The 10,515-nt window shown below is 44.0% G+C and overlaps 1 long non-coding RNA gene across 1 annotated transcript; it reads left to right on the forward strand.

Moving 5' to 3' along the window:
• Positions 1 to 20: 20 nt before the first annotated feature.
• On the forward strand, positions 21 to 2,225 carry LOC130213021 (uncharacterized). The gene is made up of 2 exons (XR_008835433.1): positions 21 to 666; positions 1,176 to 2,225. It is a non-coding gene; the product is annotated as an uncharacterized LOC130213021 (long non-coding RNA).
• Positions 2,226 to 10,515: the final 8,290 nt, after the last annotated feature.

Genomic DNA, 10,515 nt, shown 5'->3' on the forward strand with positions numbered 1-10,515 from the left:
ATCAATAAAGTTGAGTTCACTGCATCAATTCTACAAACTAAAAATGATAAGAAATCTAAAAAGATTCTTAGCGATATTAGAAGATTATTGAGACTATTGACGGTCCGTTCTTTGACTCTATTAGACATTAGACTGATCAACTCATCAGCTGTAGTCCAGCCCTCAGACAAAGCTGTACTTACTGGGAAAAAAAAATATTTCAGGGTTGAGGTAATTTATACCTTTTTACAATAGAAATGTTCTTATATTTATGGCTCACATGCACAAGCATAAATAACCTTCCTGGTTTTAGTGTTTACGATGAAGAGAATGTGTAGGTACAAAATAACATTAGATAAGTGAAAATAAATGTGAGATGCCTCTTACATTTAATTTCTACAATCCGGCTTCAATTCCCTTCACATGCTGCGTCGGCATTTTCCCTGTCTCCAAAGTGTTTGTATGCATGGGTCAGAGATCCCGTAAAGGTGCGCACATTCTCCAATCAAGTTTATTTCAATTCTCTCTCTCTGACCCACTGTTGAATACCATGGTCAGAAATTGACTGTCAGGAAGTCACCTGCTTTGTATATCTGTCTGCAGGTTAATCAACAACCAGTTTACTGTGGCTGGGATGAAACGGCTCGCTACAGCTCTAACCCACAACACAGCCCTCAAAGAGATATGGTGAGGATCATGTATCATTTCACAATGACTTTTTAGGCATTTATCTATTTTTTCTCCAAATGCTTCAACCAACTGTTTTCACACAGTTGGTGTTTTGTTGCATTCTGGTTTTATCATAGTTAGAGTGGAATTTAGTGATAAATCTAAACACAATTATAACTAAATCTGCAGTTTCAGTTCATTGTTAAAAAAAATGTTTTACAGGTTTAATATTGATAACATCTTAAATTCCATTAGGATTTTTAGGATTAGGATTTTGTTGAAACAGCAACAACTGCTTCTGCTTTTGACTATGACAACACATTTCTGTTTTTTTTATTTTTTAGGCAGCCCTTCATAGGTGGGATAAATGTAAAATAGAGTAAATTCAAATATGTATCCTGAAAGACAGTTTGGGTTGGAATTGCATATTTCATGTGCTATTGTGACTATGGTGGTGCATCATGAAACTTGCATGCCCAGTGGAGCCATTTCCATCTATTGAAAGTATGAATGTCGTGTTCTTACAGTGTGAAAGGAAACCAGCTCTCTGAGGAGGAAGAGAGACTGTTTGTGGAAGAGAAGAGGCTGTTGTTCCACTAACTGGGAGACAAGCATCTGCAAAATTATGCCCACCTTAAAAAGAAGAAATGTGTTCACCGTGTGCATGCACAGTGTCAGCCAACTGATACAGTATGAAAGTACTGCATACACATATCGTTTATTGCTGATGAAACCATTTTTACTCTAAGCAAAACAATCCGTTTTATGTTAATGGAGAAGATGTTTACTGTGAAATTTGAACCAAATATGTGACAGAAATACACATGAACAAGTGTGGAAACAAACCAATGGCTGTCTTCTATATATATATATATATTAGGGCTGTGAAACGATTAAACTGACTTTTTTTCGTCCCGATGTGCGCGCACATGCCGGCATCCGAGCTCTGCGGCGCGCGAGACGGAGATCGGAGTCGTGTTAACGCGACACTAGAGACAGAATGACATGCTGCTGGTTCGAGACGACCAACAACAGACGGATTGGAAGCTCATTCTGCGCATGCGTTAAATGCGTTAAAAAAACAAAACTAATTAATCCTGTAATTTAATTAACTGAGTTAACGCGTTATTTTTCACAGCACTAATATATATATATATATATATACACATATACGCACACACACACACACACACACATACATACATATGTTATATATATGCTCTCTTACAATGAACAGAATGCCTATTACAAAGAAAATATATTGATACTATTACAAAGAAAATATATTGATACTTATCACCTGCTATGTGAAAATCATCAGTAGTCATAAACTAATAGACATAGACAGATTGGTCAAGAATACTTTAACATGTCAGCTCTCTACATTCAGTGTTTAGTATTTTAATTTTGTGAGTGAAACAACTGTATTAAATGCCATATTTGTAATCCCAGTGGGCTTAATAAAAGTGCTCTGCCTTTCTTACCTCCTGTTTGACACTGGAAGGCCAGATGTTATGTCATGTGAAGAGGGTGTAGCTTTTATTATATGTAATGATTAAAGATGGCTTCATATTTTTCTTGCTTGCCTGATGTTACATTCGGCTCACCGTTCTGCTTGATGAAAGCCTGAGAAAACAAAATGCATAACCTTATATATTTGAGACCGTCAACTCACTAACTGCATATTTCTAAGAGTACATGTCTCCAATAGTCTCACCTCCATTTCCTCCAAGGAGGCAGAATCATCCTGCACTCTCTGTCCAATGCCATGACTGAAACTTGAATAACGCTATTTACAGGACTTCAAATAATCAGAAATGTGCTTTTTTAACCCTTGTGTTGCCTTAGAGTCATTTTGACCCGAATCAATATTACACCCTCCCCCCGCCTTTGGGTCATTTTGACCCGATTCAATGTTTCACCCTCCTGTTACCTTTATATTTACTAACATATTTTACCCTTTGGGTTCAATTTGACGCCAGCAATTAAAACCTCCAGAAAATTATTAGAATTAATATTGTTTTCCAAGTTTAAGTGTGAGGCACTTTATGTTTGTTTGTTGACTACCGAAAGAACACCGACATTAAACATTGAATGGGGTCAAATTAATCCTAAAACGGGGGGAGGGTGTAATATTGATTCGGGTCAAAATGACCCTAAGGCAACACAAGGGTTAAACACACAAGTCAGACTTTTATTTTTATAAACTCTTCCTTGGTACAGTAAAACATTTATAATTTTAGCATAATTTAAGCTAAATCTTAGAAACGATCCATCTATATATCTATAAAGACACAAAATCAGTTAATTGTTTACTGTTATATGCTAGCTAGTGTATGATTTGTCGACATCTTATTTTGAAAAATGGATGTTGTTTCACGTGGTTCTTTCCGCTAACTTTACAAAACCGGATGTTGTGTCACGTGAATCTTTCCGCTAACTTTGTCAAAATCCTCCTGCGCTCCTGATTTTTTTACCGTGAACATCAGTATATAGGTGCACAAAAATGTCAGTGTCGGCTGATTTGACCACGGAGATCCGAGTGTCGGCTGAGTTGACCGCAGTAAAATGTTGCACAACGGAAAAAAAACACATTCAACCAAACTAAGTGGGAAATGAACTGCTTCACCAACTGGTGAAGAGAAAACTGTAAACCTGAATACCATAACCAGAGACGATATGGATGAAATACTGCAGGATTTCTATGGCACTGTGCGCAATTGAAAGGGAGCCCACGAAGGGATCAGCAGTTACGTCTGAACGTTGAGTCGGTGCTGGTGTTTGATGAAGCGCGTTAACGTCCGCAAACAATGTTTTGGTTGGCGTTGTAAAAACCCGTAGATGTCAGCGACACGACAAAACAAAGTTCGGTAAAGTTGGAAAGATATTCACAGATTCGGACTTCCCGGCTGTTTGTCTTTTGTCTTTAGGGACTATGTTCTCTTGGCTACTGAAATGTGATACACGACGTTTGGTGGCGATAACTATTTTGTGCTGAAAGGCAGCTTACTATTTACTTATTATTTATTTAATTAGATTTTTTTATTATAAGACAAAAGACAATACATAGACATACCACATAGAGGACGAAAAAACAGTGCGGACAACAAAACATCATATAGTCAGAGGATAGAAAAATGGTGTGTGTGTGAGCTTTTTATTTATTATTTATTTAAAGAAACAAAATACATAGATGAGGACAGATGTCACGTGCACAGACATTTTGGGGGGCAGGTGCTCAAACCAAAAAAAAGACTGCGGTCAAGCCAGCCGCCACTTCGGAAAACACAGTCAAGCCAGCCCGCCCGATATTTTTCAGTACACTATATACCAGGCATTACGGTACGAGCGTGTGGAAACTGTCTTCAAAATAAGAGCGAACTTCCGGTGAACGTGATATGACGAAACACGCCTTTAAATTCAGATATAGTGATAATTGAAGAGATGAAAAATCACGAATGGTATGAATGATAAATACAATACATAAAAGAAGGTAATTATTCCAATATTGGATGTTCTGATTTAAAATTTCAAAATAAAAGATATAGAAAATCACATTCATGCGCAAATGTGTCTAATTTCAGAATAGATTTAGAACACAATGGTGTGTAGTTACAAAATACTTTCACTTCTGGTTCATGGTAGAGTACCTCAAGGTGTCACCCAGAGATAATCAAGACATTCTGACATTTGATTTCTAAATGAAACCACTTCATAAAGAAAATAATAGTAATATATTTCTAATATTTGATATTTCTTTAAAGCAGATCCTTACATTTCTTGAAAGAAATTACACGGCAGGAGCAGAGCTGTCAACTGAGTTGGATCAGATGGCAGGGGAGTCGGCCAGAGAGACCTGGCAAGCCCAAACGTGTAGTGCGGGTGAACTGGGAACGTCTGGTCGAGGACCCTGTCCGGGAGGTCTTCAACTCCCACCTCCGGATGAACTTCTCACACATTCCGAGGGAGGTTGGGGACATGCAATCCGAGTGGACCATGTTCAAAGCCTCTATTGTGGAAGCGGCCGACAGGAGCTGTGGTCGGAAGGTCATCGGTGCCTGTCGCGCGGCAACCCAAGAACCCGTGGTGGACACCGGGGTCAGGAAGCCGTCAAGCTGAAGAAGGAGGCCTACCGGGCCTGGCTGGCCCAGGGTCTCCTGAAGCAGCTGACGGTACCGGCAGGCCAGAAGGGCTGCAGCTGCGGTGGTCGCGGAAGCAAAAACTCGGGCATGGGAGGAGTTCGGGAGGCCATGGAGAAGGACTTTCGGTCGGCCTCAAAGAGGTTCTGGCAAACCGTCCGACGGCTCAGGAAGGAAAGCAGGGTCTACCCCAGGCTGTTCTCAGCGTGGGGAGCTGCTGACCCGGACAGGGACATCGTCGGACGGTGGAAAGAATACTTTGAGGAACTCCTAAATCCGCCAACATGTCCCCTCTAGAGGGGCAGTGCCTGTAGACTTGGGGGTCGCACCAATATCCCTGGCAGAGGCCGCTAAGGTTGTTAAAAGCTCCCTGGTGGCAAGGCGCCGGGGGTGGATGAGATCCGCCCTGAGATGCTGAAGGCGCTGGACATTGTTGGGCTGTCTTGGCTGACACGCCTTTTCAATGTCGCATGGGGGTCAGGAACAGTACCCTTGGACTGGCAGACCGGGGTGGTGGTTCCCATTTTCAAAAAAGAGGACCGGAGAGTGTGCTCGAACTATCGTGGAATCACACTTCTCAGCCTTCCTGGGAAAGTTTATGCCAGGGTACTGGAAAGGAGGCTCCGACCGCTGGTCGAACCTCGGATTCAAGACCAGCAGTGCGGATTCCGTCCCGGTCGTGGAACTGTGGACCAGCTCTTCACCCTCGCAAGGGTCCTCGAGGGGTCCTGGGAGTTTGCCCAACCAGTCTTCATGTGTTTTGTGGACTTGGAGAAGGCTTGCACCGGGTCCCTCGGGAATTGTTGTGGGGGGTGCTGCGGGGGTATGGGGTTCCGGACCCGTTGCTACGGGCTATCCGGTCTCTGTACGCCTGCAGTAGGAGCTGTGTTCGCATCCTCGGCAGTAAGTCACACACGTTCGCTCGTGGGTGTTGGTCTCCGCCAGGGCTGCCCTTTATCACCGGTCCTGTTTGTGATTTTCATGGACAGGATATCTAGGCGCAGCCTGGGGGTGGAGCAGGTCAGGTTTGGGGGTCTTGGGATCGCCTCTCTTCTGTTTGCAGATGATGTGGTCCTGTTAGCATCCTCAGACCATGACCTCCGGCACTCACTGGGGCGTTTTGCTACCGAGTGTGAAGCGGCAGGGATGAGAGTCAGCACCGCCAAATCTGAGGCCATGGTGCTCTGCCGGAAACCGATGGATTGCTCCTCCAGGTGGGGACAGAGTGCCTGCCCCAAGCGAAGGAGTTCAAGTATCTTGTTCACGAGTGAGGGTAAGATGGAGCGGGAGATCGACAGGCGGATCGGTGCAGCTGCAGCAGTAAAACAGGCGCTGTACCGGTCTGTCTTGGTGAAGAGAGCTGAGTCGAAAGGCGAAGCTTACAATTTACTGGTCGGTCTACGTCCCAATCCTCACCTATGGTCATGAACTTTGGGTAGTGACCGAAAGAACGAGGTCGCGAATACAAGCGGCCGAAATGAGTTTCCTCCGTAGGGTGGCCGGGCTCAGCCTTAGAGATAGGGTAAGGAGCTCGGACATCAGGAGGGAGCTTGGAGTCGAGCCGCTACTCCTTCGCATCGAAAGGAGTCAGCTGAGGTGGTTCGGGCATCTGATTCGGATGCCCCCTGGACGCCTCCCGTTAGAGGTTTTCCAGGCACGTCCTACTGGGAGGAGGCCCCGGGGAAGACCCAGGACACGCTGGAGAGATTATATCTCCCGGCTGGCCTGGGAACACCTCGGGATCCCCCAGAATGAGCTGGAAAGTGTCGCGGGCGAGAGGGAAGTCTGGGTCAACCTGCTGGGTCTGCTGCCCCCGCGACCCGACCCCGGAATAAGTGGATGAGAATGGATGGATGGATGGACACACATTTGCGCATGAATGTGATTTTCTATATCTTTTATTTTGAAATTTTAAATCAGAACATCCAATATTGGAATAATTCTCTTCTTTTATGTATTGTATTTATCATTCATACCATTCGTGATTTTTCATCTCTTCAATTAGTTTAATCTATCACTATATCTGTATTTAAAGGCGTGTTTCGTCATATCACGTTCACCGGAAGTTCGCTCTTATTTTGAAGACAGTTTTCACACATTTGCATTAGCCTGGTATATACGTGTACTGAAAAATATCGGGCGGGGTGGCTTGACTGTGTTTTCCGAAGTGGCGGCTGGCTTGACCGCAGTAAAAAAGGGCACCCAATGCCAAAAAAAAATGCGGACAGAGTTGAAGCATAAGCAGCGTATTGCTGCGTATTGCTGCTGACCAGTGGCGGGCCGTCAGGGCCAGCAAGGCCTTCTCTGCTGGCCTAAACATCATCAGAATATATATATTTTTCTAAATATATTTCCCCACAAATATGTATTCAATTATTTCCCAGAGTAAGAGTTATTCTCTTAATTTCATAGCGTTCCTCTTGGTTGCGCTGCTGCCAGCCCCAGGTTGAGATTTGGAGGGCTGGTCTTTATGTTAGATCTTTTATCCAATCATATTCAGCCATCGTGTGTTGCCAGTGGGCTAAAATCTGCCCTTAGGCCTTCAGAATCAAGATTGCGGGCGCTGGTAGCTTCAAGTGAATGGGAATGACAATGTTGTGTCAACCAATCAGCTTTAGAGTTGGCTCCTGTAGGCCTTCTAGAAGGCCCCGGAACCGGCACAGGAGCAGCTAGCAGGCGGAGGGCGTGCACGTCTTTTGATTGGATTACCAATATTGAGAGGCGGGTCCTATGGGCAGGTATATGCAGAACCTCAGAACTAGGAAACTGAATTTGATAAAGGAATTAATTCGCGGACTACAAAGCTGTTTTTTCAACCCACAATGGCGGAAGGAGGAGAAGATGTCGATTTGGTCGAGCATATACTTTTAACGCCTTTCTCAAGACGAACTTTTCAAGAAAAGTTAGACATCGTAAGGAGGACTTTTTTCTTCTTCTTTTTCTCCGTCCCGATGCGCGCATTCTGCAGCGCGAGACGGAGAGCCGAGAGAAATGACATGCTGTTGTGTAGATACGATCAACATCAGACGGCTGTTTAGTTTAATAAATGAACAAAGACGTGCTATAGAGAAAATGACGGGGGCGGGCCAAATTTTTTTAATGTCATGCGATCTACCAATACTACGCCGCGATCGACCGGTAGGTCGCGATCGACGTATTGAGCAGCCCTGGTCTAGAGCCATGGCATCATAATGATAGTAATAAGAGGTGGATTAATTCGGGTGGGACTGTGTAGGACCTCACTGAAGGCCCAGGCCCCAGGCCCACGGCCCGCCACTGCTGCTGACTGATGATGCTGTCCTCGACCTGCGTTTCCTCTGGGCAGCATCAGACAGCTAGCGTACATTTTCTTCATGAATAAAGATGAATTATTATAGAGCAACAACAACAGTACAAGCGTTCTGATTGGCTAATAGACGTAATGCCAGCCACGTATTGCCCTCCTCGCTGGTCTGATACGGATCCGTATTGCCCTCTTACGTCATTTTCAAAATGAGCGATATTACAGAACTACCAACTCTCACGGTTTCGGCGTGTGACACACGCTTTTGCATGTTTTCACACGCTCTCACGCCACACAACCAATATCTCACGGCAAAAGAAATTCTGATTTTGGGCCGAGGCGCGTTGGTTTCTTTCCAAACTCCGCGACGATAGATGGCGCTAAGGAGCGCATCTATAAACCTATTCGCTGCATAGACATCCTATTTACCCCAAAGAGACCCGAAGTTAGCAACAGAAGAAGATTTTCAAACAGACACAACGAGCAGAGACTACGGTGTGTTAATGCAGGGCTCTCAAGTGTCACGCATTGAGCGTGACAGTCACGCATTTCGGTCTTACGTCACGCACTCCCGCCACACATCGTATTTCTCACGCTGAAAAAACTATCGGCTATTTAATGTTTTAATGTGCCGCAGCGCGCAAACATGAGCTGGATGCGCTGCCTTCACCGTGGAGGAATCAAGCGCTCCCATGGAGTTCTGCTGCGAGGGAGCCACTTATCAGCCAATCAAAAAAAAAGAAATGGGCTACACAATAGCCAATCAGAAAAAAACGTATCTGTTGGATCTGGGTAAGATTTAATCCAGCAACCAATTAAAATAAAGCATCCTGGATAGATATGTCACTCTTGCCTGTCTTCAAAACGTAAGAGCCCTGTTAATGACATGTGGTTCAATTAAGTTCTCACTCTCTTAAACTTTAAATCTTGAAATAATTCGTTGTGTTTGTGCGTGTGATTTTGTGTGGTGATGTAAACTCAGCTGTCATAACAAGCAGCAGGAGAGCACCTTGTTAACCTCTTGGTATCCTGCACGCTCAAAACATCAGAGCATTGTTTGTTAAGGCTGCCGACATAGCATGTATCACTTTATTTGCAGGCCTAGGAAAAGGACCCTCTCAAAAAATTTCCAAACAGCACTTTGAACAAGTAAGATGTATTCTAAAGAATTTAACATAAAGACAGGACATTTGTGCAATAGAATTAGGCATGTTTTTGTAAATGAGAGTAGAGTTATTAAAAAACATTTAAATTCTTTAAGGTAGCAAAGATGCCTCGTAAAAGACCTTTGCCAGACCAGAATGCAGGGTACAACATGGGTACAACGCCACATTAATTCAAATTTCCTGATATGTGAGCCACCAACGTGTGTGGCTGCGTGCGCGGCAACATTTTGGTCACCCCCGACAAAATCTCACTCCAAGGTTTTTTGAAAAGTTGGCAGCTCTGATATTGATAGACATCAACAGCCAAGAGCGGTCCTCAAACTAAGGCCAGCGGGCCAGATACGGCCCGCCTCCACATTTGGCTCGGCCCTCTGAACAAGAGAGGCCTTATGATTTTTTTTTCAGTCTGGCCACGCAAATCCTAGACAAGCCCCTGTTGAATAGAACGGAATAAGAATTATCTCTCTCTCTCTCGTTTCTCTCTCTCCGCTCTCTCTTCTCTCTCTCTTCTCTCTTCTCTCCCCCTCTCTCTCTTTTCTCTTGAATTCTCTCTCTCCCTCTCTCTCTCTTCTCTAAACATAACTAACGTCAGTAAACAGCTGGACGAGGCTTTGAAATCACGGAGTTTTTGTTTGTTTATTTTTTTAGGAAACGTCGGACCAGTTGTGACGTCATGTTTTCAGCAGCTCTAATGTTGTGGTTGATTTATCACAAAACAACGTTAGGGGACAAACACCGTCAGGACCTGTGTGTCTGGTGCTACGGGTCAGAGGAGAAGGAGGTGCATCCGTTCGGTGGCGCGAGGAGCACTGCTCGGAGGAGGAAGTGGAGGAGGGAGGGGCGCGGCGAAATTCTCACAAGAACTCAAATAAATACCCCGTCGGATATTAAAACACATTTGGGGGGACTTGATGACAGAAAGAGTAACTTTTATTCTTAAATACGGATGAATAAAAAAAATGTGTCTCCAGCAAAAAGGGCACTTTACTCATCCAGGGCAAAGGGGCTGGTGCTTGAGCACCACTAGGGCTCTATCTGTGCACGTGCCTGCACTCATATATATTTATTAGGGCTGTCAATCGATTAAAAAAAATTAACTAATTAATCGCACATTTTGAAATTCATTAATCGCGATTAAAAGTTTTGTTTTCTTCTTTTTAAAGACAAAACTTCACACAGAGCTGTGTTTTCAAAGAGGCTCCTACCTATAAAGTGCCAGCGAGGTATTTAATATCGTGGATGATAAATTGTTTCTTCAGTGAAACATCCAGATTAGTAA

This window comes from Pseudoliparis swirei, chromosome 22, assembly GCF_029220125.1.
Source record: "Pseudoliparis swirei isolate HS2019 ecotype Mariana Trench chromosome 22, NWPU_hadal_v1, whole genome shotgun sequence".
In the NCBI taxonomy this organism is placed as follows: Eukaryota; Metazoa; Chordata; class Actinopteri; order Perciformes; family Liparidae; genus Pseudoliparis; species Pseudoliparis swirei.